Source organism: Orcinus orca, chromosome 11 (assembly GCF_937001465.1).
Source record: "Orcinus orca chromosome 11, mOrcOrc1.1, whole genome shotgun sequence".
Lineage (NCBI taxonomy): Eukaryota > Metazoa > Chordata > Mammalia > Artiodactyla > Delphinidae > Orcinus > Orcinus orca.
The window spans coordinates 65,994,805-66,017,907 of NC_064569.1; the positions used below are offsets into that span (position 1 = coordinate 65,994,805).

The 23,103-nt window shown below is 37.2% G+C and overlaps 1 protein-coding gene across 17 annotated transcripts in view; it reads right to left on the reverse strand.

The window, feature by feature from the left end:
- Positions 1–23,103, reverse strand: part of PPFIA2 (PTPRF interacting protein alpha 2) — a 475,585-nt gene that overhangs the window by 410,992 nt on the left and 41,490 nt on the right. Inside the window, exon 1 of one of the 17 annotated variants that reach the window (XM_049694316.1) lies at positions 2,002–2,022. The exons of the other annotated variants lie outside the window; for them this stretch is intronic. The gene's annotated coding sequence lies outside the window, so the exon portion shown is untranslated. Of the gene's footprint in view, positions 1–2,001; positions 2,023–23,103 lie in introns of those variants that run through there. 17 annotated transcript variants of the gene reach the window in all.

Consider the following 23,103-nt stretch of genomic DNA (forward strand, 5'->3'; position numbering starts at 1 on the left):
GTCTCTGAATATACATTTCTTAGCCCTAAATCATCCCCCAGGTATCTATCTCTCCTTCTCTTTTTAGTTCAACTTTTAGGTGTAGTATACATTTTTCTCTCTATATATCTTTACTAATCATTCAATTCCAAACTTGTCTCCATTTCCACATTTGTACTGAATCTTATCTTGCCAAGGGCACAATAATCTCAATATGTTGCCAAATAAAATTCTTATTAGATGTCAGTACTACTATAGCATGGGTAAATCTTCGCTCCTTAAAATCTTAATCCATGAAACTTGTCTTCCATAAAAATATTGGATTTTCTTTTAGTTCCACTCTTAACCTCATGATCACTCCTTCTCAGATTCCTCATGGATGCTTCTTCACCTGAGCTCCCCTGAAACTGGTATTCCACAGAATTCTATCCTTGACCCATCTGTCTTCTTGCTCTGTGATTCCCTCAGATGATCTCGTTCATTCATAGAGTCATAACCACCAGCGATAATATATACTGATGATTCCTAAATCATTACCTGTCCTGGTGCCTAATGTCACCAAGAAATCTCAAATATAGTATATCCAAACTGAAGTTTTTATCTTTTCAACTGTCCCTCATATCTCAATTAATAATACCAACGTTCATCACCTAGATCAAACTTTGAGAAACCCCTGTATGATTCCTTTCTCTGTCACATTTAATTGATCACTCAGTCCTGCTACTTTTACCTTGTAAGTCAGTCTCAAATTTCTTTGCACACAGAGTAAACTGGAAAGCTGATAAAAAGGCATCATCCTCATCCAAAAGTTTCTGATTCAGAGGATCTGGGGATGAAAATCTGCATTTCTAGTATAGGAAGTTTGTTTTTTTAGGATGGCAAGATCTGAACATGTTTACAGGCTGCATATTGGCTGTGGATAAGGAATCACCAAAGAAGAAAAGAGGGAACTAATAATGTTGTTAGGCATGTAGGCACCCCCTTTGTTGTGACATCCGTCCTATAACGTTTGGTAATGCACAGTACTTTGAAAGTAGTGGAGAGGTGGGCGATGTATAAAGGTAAAGATCCTATTATTTTTACCCGACCTTGTCTTTTCTTAGCTGTATAAGTCAGTAAGGCTTTTTTCCTGCTTCTTTTTCAAGTCTTACTGTTCTATTTTATACTGCATTAGAAAAGATTATATTCTTTTTTTAAAACAAGAAGCCCAAAATGGAGTTGCTTACGCTAAGCCCCTCACCAAACTGAGACAACTTACAGCGTTGGCTCTCCCAGAAATGGCATCTTAAACCAGTCAGGAATCGCCAGATCAGCCTTAGTTAAGGAATCTGCCTGATAGACGCCTGCCATTCCTTAAAGGAAAGTAACTTCGCTGTATCCAACGTGCTTTTTTGCCTAGTTTATTTTCCTCGTTCCTACTCCCTTCTGCCTAAGAAAGTCTTTCATTTTGAACAGCTCCTTGGAGCTCCTCTCCATTTGCTAGAATGAATGCTTCTCGATTGAATCGGCTTTTTCTCATATATAACAACTAAACTTTTTTTTTTTTTGCGGTAGGCGGGCCTCTCACTGCTGTGGCCTCTCCCGTTGCGGAGCACAGGCTCCGGACGCGCAGGCTCAGCGGCCATGGCTCACGGGCCTAGCCGCTCCGCGGCACGTGGGATCCTCCCATACCGGGCACCAGGCTCCGGACGCGCAGGCTCAGCGGCCATGGCTCACGGGCCTAGCCGCTCCGCGGCACGTGGGATCCTCCCATACCGGGCACCAGGCTCCGGACGCGCAGGCTCAGCGGCCATGGCTCACGGGCCTAGCCGCTCCACGGCACGTGGGATCCTCCCATACCGGGCACAAACCCGCGTCCCCTGCATCGGCCGGAGGACTCTCAACCACTGCGCCACCAGGGAAGCCCACTCCTAAACTTTTTAAAATGCCTCAGTTTATTTTTTAAGAGCTCTTAGTGTGAGAAGAGGGAACCGCAGGAGACCCCCGACCGCCGCAGGAGCGACGAGCACCCCAACGTGGTACCTGCTGAGCCCTGAGCCCGAGTCCTTCTCGCCGCCTCAGGAGGTGCTGGGTCGGTCGCTCGAGGAGCCTCCGCGGCTTCTGCCTGAGGAGCTTTCAGACTGTGTTTGAACTTATCTTTTAACAGGCTCGCTGCCGGAAACCTCGGACTGGGTCCCACTTAGAAACGGACCGACTTGCGGTCAGATGTGGGTCCGACTTAGAAACGGGACCGGATTTGGGGTCGGACCGCGGACAAGTTAGAAAAGGGACTGGTTCCGGGTCAGACTGGGCTGGACTGAAGCTGGACTGGGCCTAGCGTGAGGCGTCAGGGGAATAAATTCTGTTTTAAGGCCGAACAAGCGGGTTAACCTTACCCAAGATAAACCGTGAATTACAGCGGCCACAGCAAGAACTTTTAACCTGGATAAGCTTTTCCACCTACGAGGTGCCCTAGAAAATAGGGGGTTCTCGGCCAAGAACTCACTAAAAAGACTTGAGGGAAAAAACTATTTTTCCGCCGCCTCCTGAGCTTCTGGTGGACAGGATGAGACCCGCTTGGACATCCCACTCGCTCCAGAGCCTGTAGAATCCTGGGGAAAACTGGCAGAAGAAAGCAAAGGGTAAGAATTCTTATCAAAGTCAGCGCTCCCAGATTTCTATTTGTGGTGCCTGGTTGAGAGAGGAAAGTAAAATTTCAGGTTGTCCCTTCCTTCCCAAATTCAGACTGGCAGGCAAAAAGCACTTGTAAGAATTAGATCGTTGACCTGACTTGTGAATTTGCTTTTGGATACCCATTGGTTGTTGATTCTTTCCCAGGGAAAGTACTGCCTTCTTGATTGTCTCGTTGGCTTGCCAACAGTCAGGTGGCTGGGAGTCCCCCAAATATGGCTGGACAGAAATGTGGGTTGCACTCTGTTTGCGGCTGGGTTCCTACTGACTGTTGCAGCTCTCAGGGGAATTGTCTGAGTTTTTTTTCTTTTGGTTGTCTTTAGGAGTGGCGCTGGGTCTTGGGAGGGTAGTATCTTTTGACTCTCTTTGGGGGCACCTCTTGCGTCCATGGGGTTGTTCAGTACTGCCAGTGAAGTCCCTGAGTAGGGGCCGAAATGACAAAAAAAAAAAAAAAAAAGGTGGGGGGGATATTCCATCTTTGCCATCTAGCTAATTCTGGGCTTGCCTGTATTTAAAATTATTTGGCTCTCTGAGCCTAGCCTCTGAGGACCACCATTGCCTCATTTGAAAAGCAAAGATAAACCTATGTAACTGTAAAAGTAATAACAAAGATCACACTGGATATGTAAATGAAAATGTTTTGAAACATTACAGTTGTTCATCAAAGGCAAAGTTGTACTAACTGTGTCTATCACTTTCAAATTTTAAAAATAAGTTATAATTCCTGTTCTTAGGCTTTTTAAAGATGTTTTCTTCTGCCAAATGTAAAATCTGTCATAGCATGTGAAAAAAAATAATGAAGAGCTTATTCTTATAAGGAATAAAGATTCTTATTCTTTATAGGAATAAAACATGGAACCTGAAAATTTGCTCTGTCCAGAGTTTTGGGTTTTTTGGGTTTTTTTCACATTCCAAAGCATATGGTATCCGAACATGTATTGCCAAATAGTTTTATATCATTATATAAAAGATTACTAGTGCCACTTCTGGCATTGTGCACTATGTTTGAATTTACATTTCAAATGCATACAGTGTTGAGAAATATAAAAAGTAAAGTGATGGCTAAAAATTACCACAGAAATATTTCAGAGGACAATTACCAGTAAAAGCAACAAAGAAGAAAACAAACAAACATGAAATCTAAGTAGATTAGTTGATTATAAAAATTGAGTAAAAGGAAACATTTTGAATGGAAATAAACTTCACTGAGAATGCTCAAAGTATGGACTTCCTATATTTTATATACTTTAAAAAACAACAAAATGTCACCTACAAGTGACTCCCAAATTGAGATTAAAAGGTTTAGAAAATAGAGATGGACTATGGAGAAATGGTTAACTCAGTAAGAATTCTGAACAAGTAAAAGTATGCAAGATTTTGAGATTGACAACTTAGACTTTGGAGTCATGTTGCCTCCTCCAACACTTAGTGGTTAGGTTGCAAATGACCCAACCACTGTGAATCTCATTTCCCTTATCTGTGAGATAAAGATCATCAAGGGCCCCCTGAACAACATTATTGGGAAGATTAAATGAAAATGTCACAAGTAAAGTGGTTGGGACAGCGCCTGGCACTTAGGCACCATTCAGCAAAGGGCAGCTCATGAAGTGTGGGTGTTGTAGCTGCTGCTTATAAGTGTTAGACAGAGACATGGTTCCCTCCTTTTGGGGCTTGGGTCAAACTGATCCGTTCATTTAGAGGGCACCATCTTTGAGGAACCACATGATTCTGGAACTCTGCTTGGGCATCCATCCATTTCTGGTGCCTCAGGCAGTAGAATTTAAGGGTTAGAGCTTAGACTTTGTGTCAGACTACTTGAGTGAACTCCTGGCTCCAAGACTTCGGAAATGCATGATCTTAATTAAGTCACTTAACCTCTTTATTTATCTATACAGTGAGGATGAAAATAATAGTTGACTAAATGGGTTATTGTGAAATTTAAATAACATGTTTCACATAAAGCACTTAAAACAGCATATGAAACATAGTACTCAATAAATAAATATCAATCACTGCCTAATCTACCATTTTATCCTTCAGTGTGTTGTAAAAATAGTAATGAGGCTATCCACTAAGACTATCTAAATAGAGGCTTATTACTTATGCTTCATTTCACCACATAACTGTTCTTCTGATAAACCCTGAACTGAACTCTTTTTCTGATTTAAATTAACCTCAGAAGAGTAAGCTATATATATTCTGGGAAGGTAAAAAGAGTAAAAAAGGAAGTGGCTGAAAGCTTAGAATTATGAGTTGAGTAAGGAAAGAGAGTGAGAAAGAGAAAGAACAGCAGACTGGTAACTAGAGAAAGTGAGAGAAAACATGGGATGTAAGCAGGAATTTCCTGTCACTCGCTCCTAGCAGCTGGTTGTTGGATAGGAATAAGAAAAGTAGGGCAGCTGGCAAACACCCAGCTCTAGCTTCTCTTTCTGAGACCCTCCCCCACTACCAATGGCACTGTGACTACTCTTGTCTAGCGCGACGCTCTAGCCCAGATTTTGCAAGCTGATGTAGCTCTGCACACACACCCCTTCAATACAGAAAGATGCTGTAGCATGTCCCTGTCTAAATGTATCTCTTCTCTGTCCATTTTCTTTCCCCATTACTATGTTTCTCTCTTGCCATTGACAGCCACAATTACAACTGTTGTCTCCACTAGTTCCTTCCACTATGAATATTGCCTATTTCACTCCAGTCTGGCTTCAAATACACCATTCCAGGGAAGCCAGTCTTGTTGACATCATCAAATTATTTAAGTCCATTTTACTATGTGTCAGTACAATTTCCTGGAGTTGTTCGTATCCTTTTTCAAAACCCTGGGATTTATAGATCACAATAAGGATTTTGAGGTTTTATCCAAAGTGCACTAGAAAACCACAAAAAGATGTTTTGGGAGGGAAACCTCCAGTGACACTACACTCTCTGGGTTTTGCACCTACTTCTCTAGTGTATCCTCCTCAAACAAAATTCTAAATGCCAGTTGTTATCAACTGAATGTTTGCATCTCCTCCAGATTTACATGTTGAAGCCTAATCCCCATAACGATGGTATTAGGAGGTAGAGCTTTTGGGAAGTGCTTAGCTTTAGGAGGGTGCTTAGCTTTAGGTCAGGAGGGTGAAGCTCTCAGGCTGGGATTAGTGCCCTTTATAAACACAGGAAGAACACCAAAGTTCTCACTCTCTCCTCCATTTGAGGACAGAGAGAAAAAGCAGAGGTCTGCAAGTCAGAGGGAGGGCGCTCACCAAGAACCAAATCTGCTGGCACAGTGATCTTGGACTTCCCAGCCTCCAGAACTGTAAGAAATAAATGCTGTTGTTTAACTCACCTAGTCTGTAGTATTTATTATGGCAGCCTGAGCTCATACACAGGTGTTCCCCAGGGTTCAGTTTGGAGACCTCCTCCTTCTTTCTCTACACTTTTTCTCCAGGGGTTTTCATCCAGTTCCATAAGTTTTCAAGACTACCTAAATGTGTCAATGAATTCCAAATTTGTACTTTTTGGCTCCCCAAATTTCCTTTGAGCTCCAGATTTTTATAACAATATGCTTATCCTACATTTTATTGGGCATCTCACAGATACCTCAAACTTAAGTTTAAAAATTGTTTTTTATAGCCTCCTAATTATATTTTTCTTAGTCCTGCCCATCTTTTTTATTTATTTTTTAACATCTTTATTGGAGTATAATTGCTTTACAATGTGTGTTAGTTTCTGCTTTATAACAAAGTGAATCAGCCATTCATATACATATATCCCCATATCCCCTCCCTCTTGCATCTCCCTCCCACCCTCCCTATACCACCCCTCTAGGTGGACACAAAGCACCAAGCTGATCTCCCTGTGCCATGCAGCTGCTTCCCACTAGCTATCTATGTTACATTTGGTAGTGTATATATGTTCATGCCACTCTCTAACTTCGTCCCAGCTTCCCCTTCCCCCTCCCCATGTCCTCAAGTCCATTCTCTATGTCTGTGATTCCATATATATGTGTTAGCATACGGTATTTGTTTTTCTCTTTCTGACTTACTTCACTCTGTATGACAGACTCTAGGTCCATCCACCTCACTACAAATAACTCAATTTTGTTTCTTTTTATGGCTGAGTAATATTCCATTGTATATATGTGCCACATCTTCTTTATCCATTCATCTGTCGATGGACACTTAGGTTGCTTCCATGTCCTGGCTATTGTAAATAGAGCTGCAGTGAACATTGTGGTACATGACTCTTTTTGAATTATGGTTTTCTCAGGGTATATGCCCAGTAGTGGGATTGCTGGGTCATACGGTAGTTCTATTTTTAGTTTTTTGAGGAACCTCCATGCTGTTCTCCATAGTCTGCCCATCTTTTTTAAAAAAAGAAGTTTTAACACCCACAAGTTGCAAAGCATAAGCACTGTTAGTCATTCTTGATTCTTCATCCTTCCTTAATCCTCCCATACTATCCCTTAAGTCTTCTCCAAATCAATCCAAAATATCTTTTCTTTTCCTCACCACTGCTACGACTCTGGCCCAAGTCACCATCTTCTATCCTAGGAACTCCTACAGTGTGCGTCTTATTCTTATTCTATTTGCCCTCTTGCCCTCCTCCACTTGCTTCTGCAGATTCATCTGTTAAAATATTAATGATGCCCTCATTACTCAAAATCTTTTAAGTAAAACCCAATTCTGCTGTTGCCTACAGATCTCAGCTTAATCCTGTGTCTTGCCTACCCATCCACCTTCATTTCATGCCCCTGGGTCCTAGGTGCAGTGGCCATCTCTTAAATCTCAGCAGGGACCATGCTCTGTCTTACTCATGCTGTTCCCTCTCCTGTGAATGCTGTTTCTGCTGATCTTCATATAGCGATTCTTTATTAATCCTTCAAATCCCAGTTTAAATGTCCCCTGCTCATGGAGGGCCTACCCACTTCATCTATGTGGATTCCCTTTCTTATTCTTTCTTTCTCAACCATTTGTTCCTGATTGAATTAAGAGTATTTTATATGTATTGTTGCTTATATATTTGCTATCTTTATTTCTCATTACACTGTAAAATACAAAAGGGCAGGATCTTGTTCCTTGTATTCATTAATGCATGCTCAGTATCCAGCACATTTGCTGGATTCGTAGCACACAATATGCTGAATGAATGAACTCAAGTATGAAACAGGCATTCAACATGCACCTAAATAATTAGAGTTTATTATAAATTACACCATATAAACATGTTTAACTATATTACTATTTAGTAATGCTTAAATATTACACATAATTGTTATGCAGAAATATTTTGAGTTCACCAACACATTTTTATTGAACCCAGTACCTACTTTATGCCCAGAATACTGTGTGGTATTATGGGGAGAGTTGATTAAAAATAAAGATAATCATTACTCTTAAAAAAAGGTTACAATCTAGAGGAGCTAATGTTTAAATACACAAAAAACATGGAAAGGATGTATAAAATGATTTCGTGATGTGAAAAATAGCTGTAAAATATTTAATGAAACTTAATGATAATGAGGATCTATTTGATGAAGAGTCATGGCCCTCCAAAAAGTGAGCACCTATGAGATGAGATAAAATAAATAACAATAGCAGGTCCCACTAAAGTTGCAGAATCATATTACATATATGTGTGCACATGCAAAGTTCATGTGCCTTGGGAATTTTTAATACCTGCAGATAATTTATAAGAAGAATTCAGAATTGTAGTTTATCTAAGAAAAGTCAAAGTACATAATACTTTGGGGTAGCAAAATATAATATATAAACAATAGTAACCTACCTTGCGTTCATCCTCTGACTGGTGTCAGACTGGCAAAAATGAATAATGTATATACCTACTCACAGTGTGTCCACAGTACGGTTGGAGGGAGAGGGAAGTAAAATAATCATATAAAAGCCAAATCAATTTACAGTTCAACAGGTGGTATAGAAAATATATACACACAAAGATGCTATGGAAGCCCCATGATTGAGGAGTCAACTAATTTGCTTGTGGGAGTCTAAGGTGGATTTACACAGGGTGTGTCATTTGAGCCAGGCCTTGAATATAAGTAGAGTTTTGACTGCTCATAAAATGAGAGAAGCTTATTCTAGATAGAAGGAATGACTTGTTCAAAGTCATAGGCCTGAGAGGAAACGAGTTGTCTGTGGAATATAGAATGCAAAGCAGTCTCAGTGAATTAATACAATAGGTTCTTGGAGCATACAAGACTTTTTCTACCCAGGCCAAAACATTCTACTTAAAGGAAAAATGCAAAAACGCAAGCCAAATATGGTGATACAGCTGGTTATTTTGTCATGATGCAAAACTGCCTAATCAGTCCTTTAACTTCTTTCTGCTGTGTTAACCATCTTTGTTAAATGAAAAATAGTTTATCTTTTGGAGAAACTTTAGGGACTCTTAAATCACAGATCAATGCATGTTCTAAAGCTTTACTGCCCAATTTGGAGCTGCAAGCCACAGGTGGCCACAGAGCACTGGAAACGTGGCTGTTATCACATGTTGAAATGATAATATTTTGGATACATTGGTTTAAATAAAACACATTATCAATATTATTTCACCTACAGGCATACCTTGGAGATATTGCTGGTTTGGTTCCAGACCACTGCAGTAAAGCAAATATCACAATAAAGCGAGTCATACAAATATTTTGGTTTCCCAGTGCATGTAAAAGTTAAGTTTACACTGAACTGTAGTCTGTTAAGTGTGCAATAGCATTATGTCTAAAAAACAATGTACATACCTTAATTTAAAAATACTGTGTTGCTAAAAAATGCTAACCATCATCTGAGCCTGCAGGAAGTCTTAGTCTTTTTGCTATAGTAATATCAAAGATCACTGATCACGAATCACCACAACAAATATAATAGTAATGAAAAAGTTAGAAATTTTGTGAGAATTACCAAAATGTGACACAGAGTCACAAAGTGAGCAAATGCTGTTGGAAATGGCACCGATAGGCTTGCTTGAGGTAGGGTTGCCACAAACCTTAAATTTGTAAAAAAAACACAACAGCTGCAAAGCACAAAAAACAAAGTGCAATAAAATGAGGGATGCCTGTATTTATTTTTCCTGTTTTTAAATGACTTCTAGAAAATTTTAAACTACATGTGCAGCTATTTCTGTTAAAGAGTACTGTTCTAAAGGGTTTATAAAACAAATTAATACTATTCTCTAGGAATGGACAACACCAATTTAGAAGATTAGGGATTATTCAACACTGAGCCCATAAAATCCTCTCTAAAATTTATGTGATTAAAATGAAAACCATAAAAGTTTAGCATTGTATGACACATAAGTATTCTCTCATACATGTGGGAAAGCATTGAGCATTTTTTTAAAATGTGGTTTTACCTAGAGAAACTGTATTTTATAATTTTAATTAAACCTGGAAAGCTTCTACAGTACTGTGTTGCCTTAGTGGAGAATTTCATGACCACCTTTATTTTTTAAATGAGGCTATTTATTGTGTTACTTTTGTTATTTCCACAATCTTAGAAAATTAACATACAAAAATACTTTTCTGATCCACGTGTGATACCCTTCCTTTGACTCTCTTCATTTTTAATAGCACTTTGCATGTATTAAAGCTAAAGATACAATTAAAATGAAATCAGGTAGAAATGTATAGCAATTATTTTTATTGTGATTAGTTTTTTTTTTAATTTTGAGAAATATAAAAGTAAAGAAGATGACAACATAATTTAGAATCAAATTGAAAATGGCTTAAAATGGTCAATATTTATTGGTCAAAACTAGACATTTTGGGACCCATCTACCATTACTATAAAATTAAGGAAATGCATTTAGAAATTATTTGTAAGTCAATAAACCTCAAATAAAAAGTTTTCCAAGGTTATTTTGGTAAAATTATTACCTGTACAAAAATTACAACTAATATTTATTTAGCTGAGTTAACATGAAGCAATAGTGACATTCAATAACATTAATTACATACAGCCACTTAAAATAAAATGGATTGTTACTATCCACTGTGTTTAGGGAATTTCTGCTAATATAAGAGACTCAGTTTATAGGCTTCTTGGAATGATTGGGAATAACACAGCTGTTAAAATGCATGAGATTACACTGTAATAGCATCTTTTACCTAATAACAAATCAGGCCAGAAATACTAATAAACATAATCACTGGGCCCTTAATGGAAGATTTCTGCTAATTTTGAAAGCTTTACAATTAGCTGTGATTCAGTGAACCTGATTCCCTGTTAAACTGTTAGGGAAGGCAAAACAGTGTTGTTTTAGGAAGGCAATGCTAAAGATTCTATGTGAATTTTTACTTTATAAGGCAAGGTAATTTTAAAAATAAAATTGTTTCATTATTTTTTGTAACTATAAAAAATTCATACATTGCACTAAGATTAAAGTACACTTTTAAATACTCACAACCCACCAGGGCCATTGTACTACCAGCATCTCAGGCTTGCTCTCACACACTTCTCATTGTGCAAGAGACCTTCTTCCTCCTCCAGCCCTGCAAGCCTATTCTGGCCTGAGAATCCTTGTCCTTGCTGTTCCCTCTTCCAGAAAGGCAGTGTTCCTCAGTTCTCTCATAACTAGCTCCTTCTTTTCATTTAAATCTCAGTCAAACATTACTACTTCAAAGTCTCTTTCCAGAGTTCCCTTTTTAAGTGCTCATCATTTCACCTAATGCAAGAATTATTCCTTTCTTTTCCTCAGAACAATCATCAAATTTGAATTTATCTTGTTAATGTGTGTGCATAGTTGTTGTTAGACTTTCCTCTGTAGGACATACACTCCATGGAAGCAGAAACATTGTTTGGCTTGTCCACCTTTGCTAACAAACTAATTAATGAAGTAATGGTATACATACACACATGCCACACACACACACACATATTTATAAATATATAGTATATTTATTGTCATATTGCTCCTGATATTTGGTAGTTTTTTTTTTTTTTCATTAAAAATTTATTGAGAGGGCTTCCCTGGTGGCACAGTGGTTAAGAATCCGCCTGCCAATGCAGGGGACACGGATTCGAGCCCTGGTCCGGGAAGATCCCACATGCCACGGAGCAACTAAGCCCGTGTGCCACAACTACTGAGCCTGCGCACCTAGAGCCCGTGCTCTGCAACAAGAGAAGCCACCGCGGTGAGAAGCCCATGAACTGCAGCAAAGAGTAGTCCCCGCTCGCTGCAACTAGAGAAAGCCCGCGTGCAGCAACAAAGACCCAACACAGCCAAAAATAAATAATTAAAAAAAAAAATCTATTGAGAGCTTTCAAAGTCCATAAGCATATCTCTGTAGCATATGTTTTAATGATTACAGGGCTTCCACCATTTCAATACACTAGACTTTGTTATCAAATCCTCTATTGTTGGATACTTAGGTTCCTACCATTTTTGCATATTATAAACAATATTTTGACTTACATCCTTGTAGGTACATATTTGAACACTTGCCTGATTATTTCCTCCAGATAAATTCTAAGTTAAACTGCTAAGTAAATAAAAATATACAAATTTAAAATTTTGACTCATATACTTTTCTACAAAAAGTTTTACCAGTTTCTACTTACATCAACATTGTGTATAAGTGACTATTTCTCCATAGTCTTGGCAATATGGAAATTATCAATACTTGCCGATTCAGTAGGGAAGAATATATCACATCTTTTTTTTTTTGGCTGTGTTGGGTCTTTGTTGCTGCACGCGGGCTTTCTCTAGTTGCGGTGAGCGGGGGCTACTCTTTGTTGCAGTGCATGGGCTTCTCACTGCGGTGGCTTTTCTTGTTGTGGAGCATGGGCTCTAGGCGCATGGGCTTCAGCATTTGTGGCTCGCAGGCTCTAGAGCACAGGCTCAGTAGTTGTGGTGCACGAGCTTAGTTGCTCCATGGCATGTGGGATCTTCCCGGACCAGGGATAGAACTCGTGTCCCCTGCATTGGCAGGCGGATTCTTAACCACTGCACCACCCGGGGAAGTCCCTATCATTTCTTTTTTGAATGAATTGTTCATGGCCTTTGGAACATTGGAAAGTTTATCTTGTTCAATGATTTCTAAGATCTATTTACATATTAAGATTATTTAATATATGTGGTCAAATAACTCTGTTACATATAATTTTTTCTAATTTTTATATGTATTTTATCTTTTTCATGTATGTTTAGCTGTTTTATAGTAAAATCTGTTTTCCCTTCAAGTTTTTTATTTTTAGTATCAAGTTTTACAGGGTGCCACTTTATCTCAAGACTATGAAAATTACACACACACACACAAAACATACATAATATGCATATATTATAATATATATCACATATGTACATTCTATATATTGGTCTCATTTTCATCTTTAATATTCAACAAAAATCTATAAGTATTAGAGAAATCACTTTGCAAGTTTGAAAGTGTTGAGGCTTATATCAGTGTACCATCCTGATAGTTTGATACAAAGTCCTTAATATTTTCTATTGATCTCAAAGAGAACCTCACAAATAATATTGTTCCTGTATAGGACAAAAATGCTAAAATCCCTTAATTGCAAATGTGTCTTTCTCAATTGACTTTAATTTTGTTTCATAAGGATGTGCCTTAAAAGGGGCTGCCTAAACTTCTAAACAGACTTAGAAACTTAGAGTAAGAGTTTAATAGTAAGTACCAGTAATAGAGATTACATGTCTTTAGGTTGCATTTTGGTACCATATAATGTTTTCAGTTATGACTAAAAAACAGCCCACTCTCAAATATATTCTGAAGGTAGATACAGTTTGAAACATCGTGATTTAACAGGTGGCTTAGTGGGTGACTCAGTCCTTTCACTCTGGCTCTAACAATAACATAAAAGGATTTTTTAGTGTGACATCACTTTTCTTTTTTCTTTGATATCAACCACACACAAAAAAAGACTGGGTTATACTTCCAATTGTGCTGTCTTTAACTTGGATAATGAAGTTACCATCCTATCAGTACCTAAGACTTCCTTAAATGTTCTGTTATATTCAACCACATCTCCAAGAGAAGTGATGATGGGGCTAAAGTCCCACTGAGTAAGTAAAGTTTGCTTTTATCATAAACTCATTATTCTCAAGGCAAGGGCTGGAACCTATTTTTGGAAGCCTGAAATATTAAATTTTTCATTTTCATGTTAACTTTTTTCATTTTCTTGCTCTTTTTGTGCATAATAGAAATTAATAATAAGACAAATTGTCACCTGTGTGATACATAGCCATGATTAGTATTTCTGTGGTTCCCTTTAATATTTCAGTGCAAATTTGTTAGAAAATACCATAAATAATAATAACAAAGCTGTTGTAAGGACTGACTATATGCTAAGAGCTTTAAGAATATTAATTCATTTAATCTTCATAGCAAACTCATGAGATTAGTACTATCTATATTCCTACTTGACAGGCAAAACCTGACTGACCAGAAACTTAAGACACTTGTCCAAGTCACACAGCTAGGAATGGCAGAGATAAGACACAAAGGTAGGCAGACTGCTTCTACAGCCCCTCTCAAAGAGTATACTCTCTACTGCTTCACAAAACTTACAGTTTCCTCCAGCTTCCGTAATCTGAAGTTATGGCAGGGTTATAATGAAAGTAATAGACAACATTTCACTGATCCAGCAAGGCCAACTTCTACAGTTCTAAGGCAACCCGATTTCAATTACTCCTAAGAAGTTCTGGAAATCCTAATGTGTTAGGGGTGTATCATGGGTTTGCCAGTGTACTCTGTCTATAGCATACTTCCTGCGTCATTGCTGAGAAGTTTCCTGCTGTCTAATTTAACTCCCACGTCAGCCTGATTCATTTATTCATTGACATTTATTGAATACTTACTATGTGTCCATTACTGTTCTAGCCACTGGGAAAACAGCAGAGAAGGAAACAAAATCCTTGCTCTTATGAAGCCTATATTCTAGATAACAGTGATGAGTGATAAATAATTTGTCTACTAGCAGTAAGTGCTGTGGATGAAAAAGTCAAAGATGGGAAAAGTCACTTTATATGAGATGGTGACATTATATATAAATGTCATCTCAACAATAAGATGACATTTGATTAAAGATCCAAATGAAGTAAAGGAATGATCCATGTACATTTCTGGGAGAAGGCCACTCCAGGAGAGTTCTGAAGAATATCCAGAGTACCAGTGTGATTGGAGGGAAGGAAACAGAGGAGAGTAGTATGGTCAAAGAGACAGAGGGGCAGATGAAATGGGAAATGTGTGTGTGTGTGTGTGTGTGTAGTACATGCATATATACAGACATGCACACATTTCTATGTATTTAAAGTAGAGCCAAAAAGATTAAATGCTGGTTTTCGTGTGTGTATGAGAGAAAGAAAATTAAATATGACTTCAAATGTTTGGCCTAAGCACCTGGAAGAATGGAAGCTATTACAGAAAGATTGAAGGCAATTGGGTGAGCAATTCTGGCAGGGAGCTAAATGTTCAAGTTATAGATATGTTAAATTTGAGATTCCTATTCACTTTCAAAATGGAGCTATTGAACAACCAGTTGCAGTTGTGAGTCCTCCTTGAGGAAGCGTTACTAGCCAGAGATGAAATCTGGGAGTTGTCATGTTATGAATTGTATTTAATGCCATGAGACTGGGTGAGTTCACCTTCAGAGTTCATGTAAAATGAGAAGACAGATGACCAATTTTGATATCGGTTGACATTTAGAGGCTATGAATATGAGAGAGAAATTACATTGTTTGACTGAAGAAAAAGAAATAGAATATAAAATCTGAAGGAATAGAGGATCTTAACATCCTTCAGACAATATTTTATGACAATATTATGTTTTACAACTACACTTTCATAAAAGATACACGGTAGAGTTCATGGAGATAATGTACTTGAATAAGGGAAGAGCCTTTGGCTTTACCAATGAACCAAGAAGAATATAAAGTTGATATTATTTTATGAAAATAAAGGCAATGACAGGGATACATATGTTAATTCTTGGCATGGAATTGGGTCAAGAGCACATGCCAACACATCATTTTCAAGAGGTAAAGATGGAGAATTTGTTATAAATATCCTTAAATGGTCAATGGATATTAACGAAAAGCAAAGTCTGTTTACAAATTTCCCTGAGTCATTCTTCTTCTTATTAATCTTGCAAGCAATAGGAGGTCAAGTTGTTGAAGAAATGAAAGTGTTCCTTGGCTCTAATCTCACAAAACAGCACAAGAACTCTGGTATATATACGCAGATAATTTCCTAATATACACAGCAGACCATAGTAATAACACAATTTTTTTACATAGGGTGCTAATCCTGGGAACACTTCCTATGCATTTATAAGACAGAATTATTTTTATCTTCATTCATCTATTTCCCCTGTTTACTAATATTAAGAGAATTTCATTATATTAAAGCTGAATTTAGTACTTGTTAATAGCAACATACTAATAGCTGAATCTGGTACATGTTCTTAAATTCGTGCTTGTGTTCTAAGTTTTATATAAATAACATTTTAAATTTTTTAAAAATAGGGAATGATAAATAAGTATACATTTTCTCAGATGATTTCATGTTGAATGCTCAAGTGAAAAAAAGCTATTGGGTGTGGGCAGATTAGATAATGATCAAATGTTATGTGCTTTTCCTCAGCTTTTTTTTTTTTTTCATAACATTCATGTCAGGGCCATAACATTAATGAGAGGAATGCAGCATTTGCTGTCAGACTTTATGAACATAAACCTCAGTGCTAGGGTGAATAACGAAAACTCATTAGTAATTTAAGTAATGCTCTGAAAGCTGGATGTACAAAACTTAGGCAAAGAAATCTAAATTATAAATCAAATGAACTACCATTGGCAAAAGTATATACTTCACATGAATTTAAGAGAAGCTAATGGCTTATACACCTTTGATCTCATTTTACCTTGTATATTTTACCATTTAGGACTAATTTAAAGGGTGCAAACTTACAGTTATTAAATAAACAAGTCATGGGGATATAATGTACAACATGGTGACTATAGTTAATAATACTGTATTGTACATCTGAAAGTTGCTAAGAGAGTAGATCTTAAAATTTCTCATCAAAAGAAAAAATTTGTAATTATTTATGGTGATGGATGTTAACTAGATTTATTGTGATCACTTCCCAGTGTAATATACAAATATCGAATCATTATGTTGTATACCTGAATCTAGTAAAAAGTTATATGTCAATTATATTCTCTATGAAATAATTTAAAACAAAATTGACCGTATTATTATCAACATAATTATAGCTCAATACATATGATTGACCTTTATATATAGACAATTTTTTCCAGCCTTATTGAGATATAATTGACAAATAACACTGTGCAAGTTTAAGGTATACAGTGTGATGATTTGATAATCATATGCATTGTGAAATGATTACCACAATAATATGAGATCTACTCTCTTAGCAAATTTTAAGTACACAATACAGTATCAGTAACTGTATTCACTATTCTGATGTCAATTCTCCCATTATACAAATTTCTGATCCTAATAGTGCTTCCTGATTATTTGCCATTAAAAACTTCTTAGTGTGGTGATTACCCCTTAATGAGGAGATGTCCTTGAAATAGAAGCCTAATTTTCATCTCTGTGTCCCACTTCTTCTGCTTCTTTTTTTTAAACATGTTGAGATACCAATGATATCAAAGAGAAATTTAAGTCAAACTGATGCATTTGGAGGAGTTAAACTTTTTACCTGAACACCTGTATCTATCTTAGTTTAATTAAATCAGTATTTAAAACAGCATTCAACCATAGATCTTAAAAGGATCATTGAATAAAAATTCATTACCTTCCTGCAATTATATATATTTTAATACCTTGGTGGGACAGACTCATTTCAAAATAGTGTGTATGTCCACTGACTTTTAAAATAGGGTATGTCTGATAAATAACATCATGACATACTTTGCTTAATTTATTTAAAACTCCTTGTTTTAAATATAAAGAATATTTGAGTGTGAAAGAGCGTTATTTAATTTTCTTACAGTTAAAGATGATGTTTGATTTATTACCAAATTGTAACCATTCTAAATGTATTGAAAGTTAGTAAGCCTCAAGAAAACTTAATGCAATTTAAACATAGGCTGGCATTCTCTACTTTATTTATCTATTTGATATTTAATACAAACTTTATTTATTTAAACATCTTTATTGGAATATAATTGCTTTACAATGTTGTGTTAGTTTCTGCTGTATAACAAAGTGAATCAGCTATATGTATACATATATCCCCATATCCCCTCCCTCTTGTGTCTCCCTCCCAACCTCCCTATCCCACCCCTCTAGGTGGTCACAAAGCACAGAGCTGATCTCCCTGTGCTACGTAGCTGCTCCCCACTAGCTATTTTACATTTGGTAGTGTATATATGTCAATGCTACTCTCTCACTTCGTCCCAGTTTACCCTTCCCCCTCCCCATGTCCTCAAGTCCATTCTCTCCACCTGCATCTTTATTCCTGTCCTGCCCCTAGGTTCATCAGAACCATTTTGTTTTTAGATTCCATATATATGTGTTAGCATATGGTATTTGTTTTTCTCCTTCTGACTTACTTCACTCTGTATGACAGACTCTAGGTCCATCCACCTCACTACAAATAAATCAATTTTGTTTCTTTTTATGGACGAGTAATATTCCACTGTATATATGTGCTACTTCTTCTTTATCCATTCATCTGTCGATGGATACCTAGGTTGCTTCCATGTCCTGACTATTTTAAATAGTTCTGCAATAAACATTGTGGTACATGACTCTTTTTGAATTGGCATTCTCTACTTTAAGAAGTCAAGTATGATTCTTGTGAGCTAACCTGTGATATAATCGGTGAGAAAGCATGGCCTACATATGCCCACATCTTAAATTTCAAATAGAATCAAATCCCTAATTGTTACTTTCTTCTGTGAAGACAGTTGCTCTCAACAGGATTCTTTAATTAGGAAGAGAAATGGTTCTGGAAAAAGCTCTAACTGATTTTAAAATGTTTTTTAGAAGAAAAATTGGTTGAAATTACTGGCATTAATACATTTGGGTCTGCATGTCAAATGCATATACAGACTTCATTCTTGAATGGCTAAGAGCTACGTACATATAAATAGAACTAAAATGATAGAATTTAAGACTCCAACAGAAGTGTCATCTATGGTTTTCTTAGCACAGCATTTATTCCCTTTTTCTGTTAATGAGAATTCAACTTCTTTGGAACACTGCCCCTCTCTGTCACATACTCTTGGACCATCAATTAAAGTATAGACCCCTTGTGGCCACGATGTGAGCTTGTGACTCAACTTTGGCTGTTTCAATTCTTTCACCTGGGTATGTGAATTTTGAACAGAGTGCCGTATAGCGTGAAAAGAACTGGAGATGATACAGCTCATATGCAAACACCCCCTTGACTGTTCTTTTGTTCCTGTTCACATCGCTGGATTTTCCTTGGTCCCTCTTTCTGAGACCTAACTATTAGGTTTTCTTTCTGAGATTCCACACTGCCTTGTATACGTCTAATAAATTCTTTTTTGGCTCTAGCTAGGCAGAATCAACTTCTGTTACTTACAAGCAAAAATCTCTGGCCAATGAAAGCTCACAAAAATGATAAAATATTATATGTTAAGAAAAAAATAAATGTTTCTGTGGGGAAGTAATACTAAATAAATTAGAATCGGCACATAAAATGTGCCATAAATCTTAAGTTGGAAAGTACAACAGGCAGGCAAGTGATTAATGAATAAACTGTAACAACCTAGCAGGAAAAAAAATTGACAGTTTTTATTGCTTAGCTGCAGCTATTAGAAATTACATTAGTTCTACAACAAAGATAAAAGTGAAATGGAGATACAGGTGTAGATGAGGTCAAGCTTGGATATTCTTTCACATTGATCCCAGAGATTTTACTAGAAAAATTCCCCTGATCAACTTTGTTGCCCCTCAGTAGGACTATATATTTTGTTTTGCATATGTTCTAAGCTCTTTTGCATTCTTTAATGCATTTTTAAGCTGAAATTGGGCAGAGCTTGTGGTTACTATGTTTTCTATATCTGGTAGAGTGAATCCTGCAGAATTATTATTCTGTTAACACATATTGACTTCATTCCAGTTAGTAAGCGCGCGCACACACACACACACACACACACACACACACGCACACATTTATTGGCAATTTGATCTCTAAGACTGCTCTCAATGATTAGGTAGCTGCTGTTGAGACATAATTTCAAATGAATTGGGGGTCTCACAAAGCATATTCTACACAATTTTACCATTAAAAAATATTATTTTACTACAAGTCTTTTCTAAAAGCAACTCTACCTCTTTCTTCATAATCTCATGATATAGCGCTAGTACTATACCATCCACATATTTTTTTTAGTTACATAAACTTCATAAGCCTAAGGACAACATGGCAGAACTATAGTAGCTCTAATACGCTTCAATGCCAATCTATGTAAATTCTTTAAGACAAAATTTATGTCTGTTTAAAACCCAAGGTCTTTATACAATTACAGAAGAGATTTTAGCACACTAGTCAAATAAAGCATTATATGAAAACTTTGACATGCCTGAAAATAAATGCACACAAAAATTTAGTGAACTATGGGAGACTGTTGAGCTCAGGCTCTGGCATGACCTCAGAACTGGGTTCAACTCTCAGAGAGTGTCAGAGCCAAATGACACAACCAAGGCACAGAGCAGGACAAGGAGGGCTTTATTACTTGCATTTCCCCAGCACCAGTTATTGAAGAGGCAACTAACTGCAGAACAACCATGTGGAAAAGACTGAAACCTACCAGAAAAGACCTCTACAACTAAAGATATAAAGAAGTAACGCCAATGAGACAGAGTCAGCTCTACCCATCACCAGTCCCTCCCATCAAGCCTCTTAGATACCCTCATCCACCAGAGGGCAGACAGCAAAAGCAAGAAGAACTACAGTCCTGGAGCCTGTGGAACAAAAACCACATTCACAGAAAGATAGATAAGATGAAACGGCAGACGGCTATATATCAGATGAAGGAAGAAGATAAAACCCCAGAAAAACAACTAAATGAAGTGGAGATAGGCAAACATCCAGAAAAAGAATTCAGAATAATGATAGTGAAGATGCTCCAGGACCTCGGAAAAAGAATGGAGGCAAAGATCAAGAAGATGCAAGAAATGTTTAACAAAGACCTAGAAGAATTAAAGAACAAACAAACAGAGATGAACAATACAACAAATGAAATGAAAACTACACTAAAAGGAATCAATAGCAGAATAACTGAGGCAGAAGAATGGATAAGTGACATGGAAGACAGAATGGTGGAATTCACTGCAAGGAAAGAATAAAGAAAAAAGAATGAAAAGAAGACATCCTAAGAGACCTCTGGGACAACATTAAACACAACAACATTCGCATTATACGGGTCCCAGAAGGAGAAGAGAGACAGAAAGGACCAGAGAAAATATTTGAAGAGATTATAGTCGAAAATTTCCATAACATGGGAAAGGAAATAGCCACCCAAGTCCAGGAAGCACAGCGAGTCCCATACAGGATAAACCCAAGGCGAAACATGCTGAGACACATAGTAATCAAATTGGCAAAAATTAAAGACAAAGAAAAATTCTTGAAAGCAGCAAGGGAAAAATGACAAATAACATACAAGGGAACTCCCATAAGGTTAACAGCTGATTTCTCAGCAGAAACTCTACAAGCCAGAAGGCAGTGGTATGATATACTTAAAGTGATGAAAGGGAAGAACCTACAGCCAAGATTATTCTACCCAACAAGGATCTCATTCAGATTCGATGGGGAAATCAAAAGCTTTACAGACAAGCAAAAGCTAAGAGAATTCAGCACCACCAAACCAGCTTGACAACAAATGCTAAAGGAACTTCTCAAAGTGGGAAACACAAGAGAAGCAAAGGACCTACAAACACAAAACAATTAAGAAAATGGACATAGGAACATACATATCGATAATTACCTTAAATGTGAATGGATTAAATGCTCCAATCAAAAGACACAGGCTTGCTGAATGGATACAAAAACAAGACCCATATATATGCTGTCTACAAGAGACCCACTTCAGACCTAGGGACACATACAGACTGAAAGTGATGGGACGGAAAAAGATATTCCATGCAAATGGAAATCCAAAGAAAGCTGGACTAGCAATACTCATATCAGATAAAATAGACTTTAAAATAAAGAATATTACAAGAGACAAGGAAGGACACTACATAATGATCAAGGGATCAATCCAAGAAGAAGATATAACAATTATAAATATATATGCACCCAACATGGGAGCACATCAATACATAAGGCAACTGCTAACAGCTACGAAAGAGGAAATCGACAGTAACACAATAATAGTGGGGGACTTTAACACCTCACTTACACCAATGGACAGATCATCCAAAATAAAAATAAATAAGGAAACAGAAGCTTTAAATGACACAATAGACAAGATAGATTTAACTGATATTTGTAGGACATTCCATCCAAAAATAGCAGATTACACTTGCTTCTCAAGTGCGCATGGAACATTCTCCACAATAGATCACATCTTGGGTCACAAATCAAGCCTCAGTAAATTTAAGAAAATTGAAATCATATCAAGCATCTTTTCTGACCACACACTATGAGATTAGAAATGAATTACAGGGAAAAAAATGAAAGTAACACAAACACATGGAGGCTAAACAATACGTTACTAAATAACCAAGAGATCACTGAAGAAATCAAAGAGGAAATCAAAAAATACCTAGAAACAAATGACAATGAAAACACGATGATCCAAAACCTATGGGATGCAGCAAAAGCAGTTCTAAGAGGGAATTTTATAGCTATACAAGCCTACCTCAAGAAACAAGAAAAATCTCAAGTAAACAATCTAACCTTACACCTAAAAGAACTAGAGAAAGAAGAACAAAAAACACCAAAGTTAGCAGAAGGAAAGAAATCATAAAGATCAGAACAGAAATAAGTGAAATAGACAGAAAGAAAACAATAGCGGGCTTCCCTGGTGGCGCAGTGATTGGGAGTCCGCCTGCCGATGCAGGGGACATGGGTTCGCACCCCGGTCCGGGAGGATCCCACGTGCTGCGGAGCGGCTGGGCTCATGAGCCATGGCTGCTGAGCCTGTGTGTCCGGAGCCTGTGCTCCGCAGTGGGAGAGGCCACAACAGTGAGAGGCCCGCATACCACACACACAAAAAAAAACAAAACAATAGCAAAGATCAATAAAACTAAAAGCTGGTTCTTTGAGAAGATAAACAAAATTGATAAACCATTAGCCAGACTCATTAAGAAAAAGAGGGAGAGAATTCAAGTCCATAAAATTAGAAATGAAAAAGGAGAAGTTACAACAGATACCGCAGAAACACAAAGCATCCTAAGAGACTACTACAGGCAACTCTATGCCAATAAAATGGACAACCTGGAAGAAATGGACAAATTCTTAGAAAGGTATAACCTTCCGAGACTGAACCAGGAGG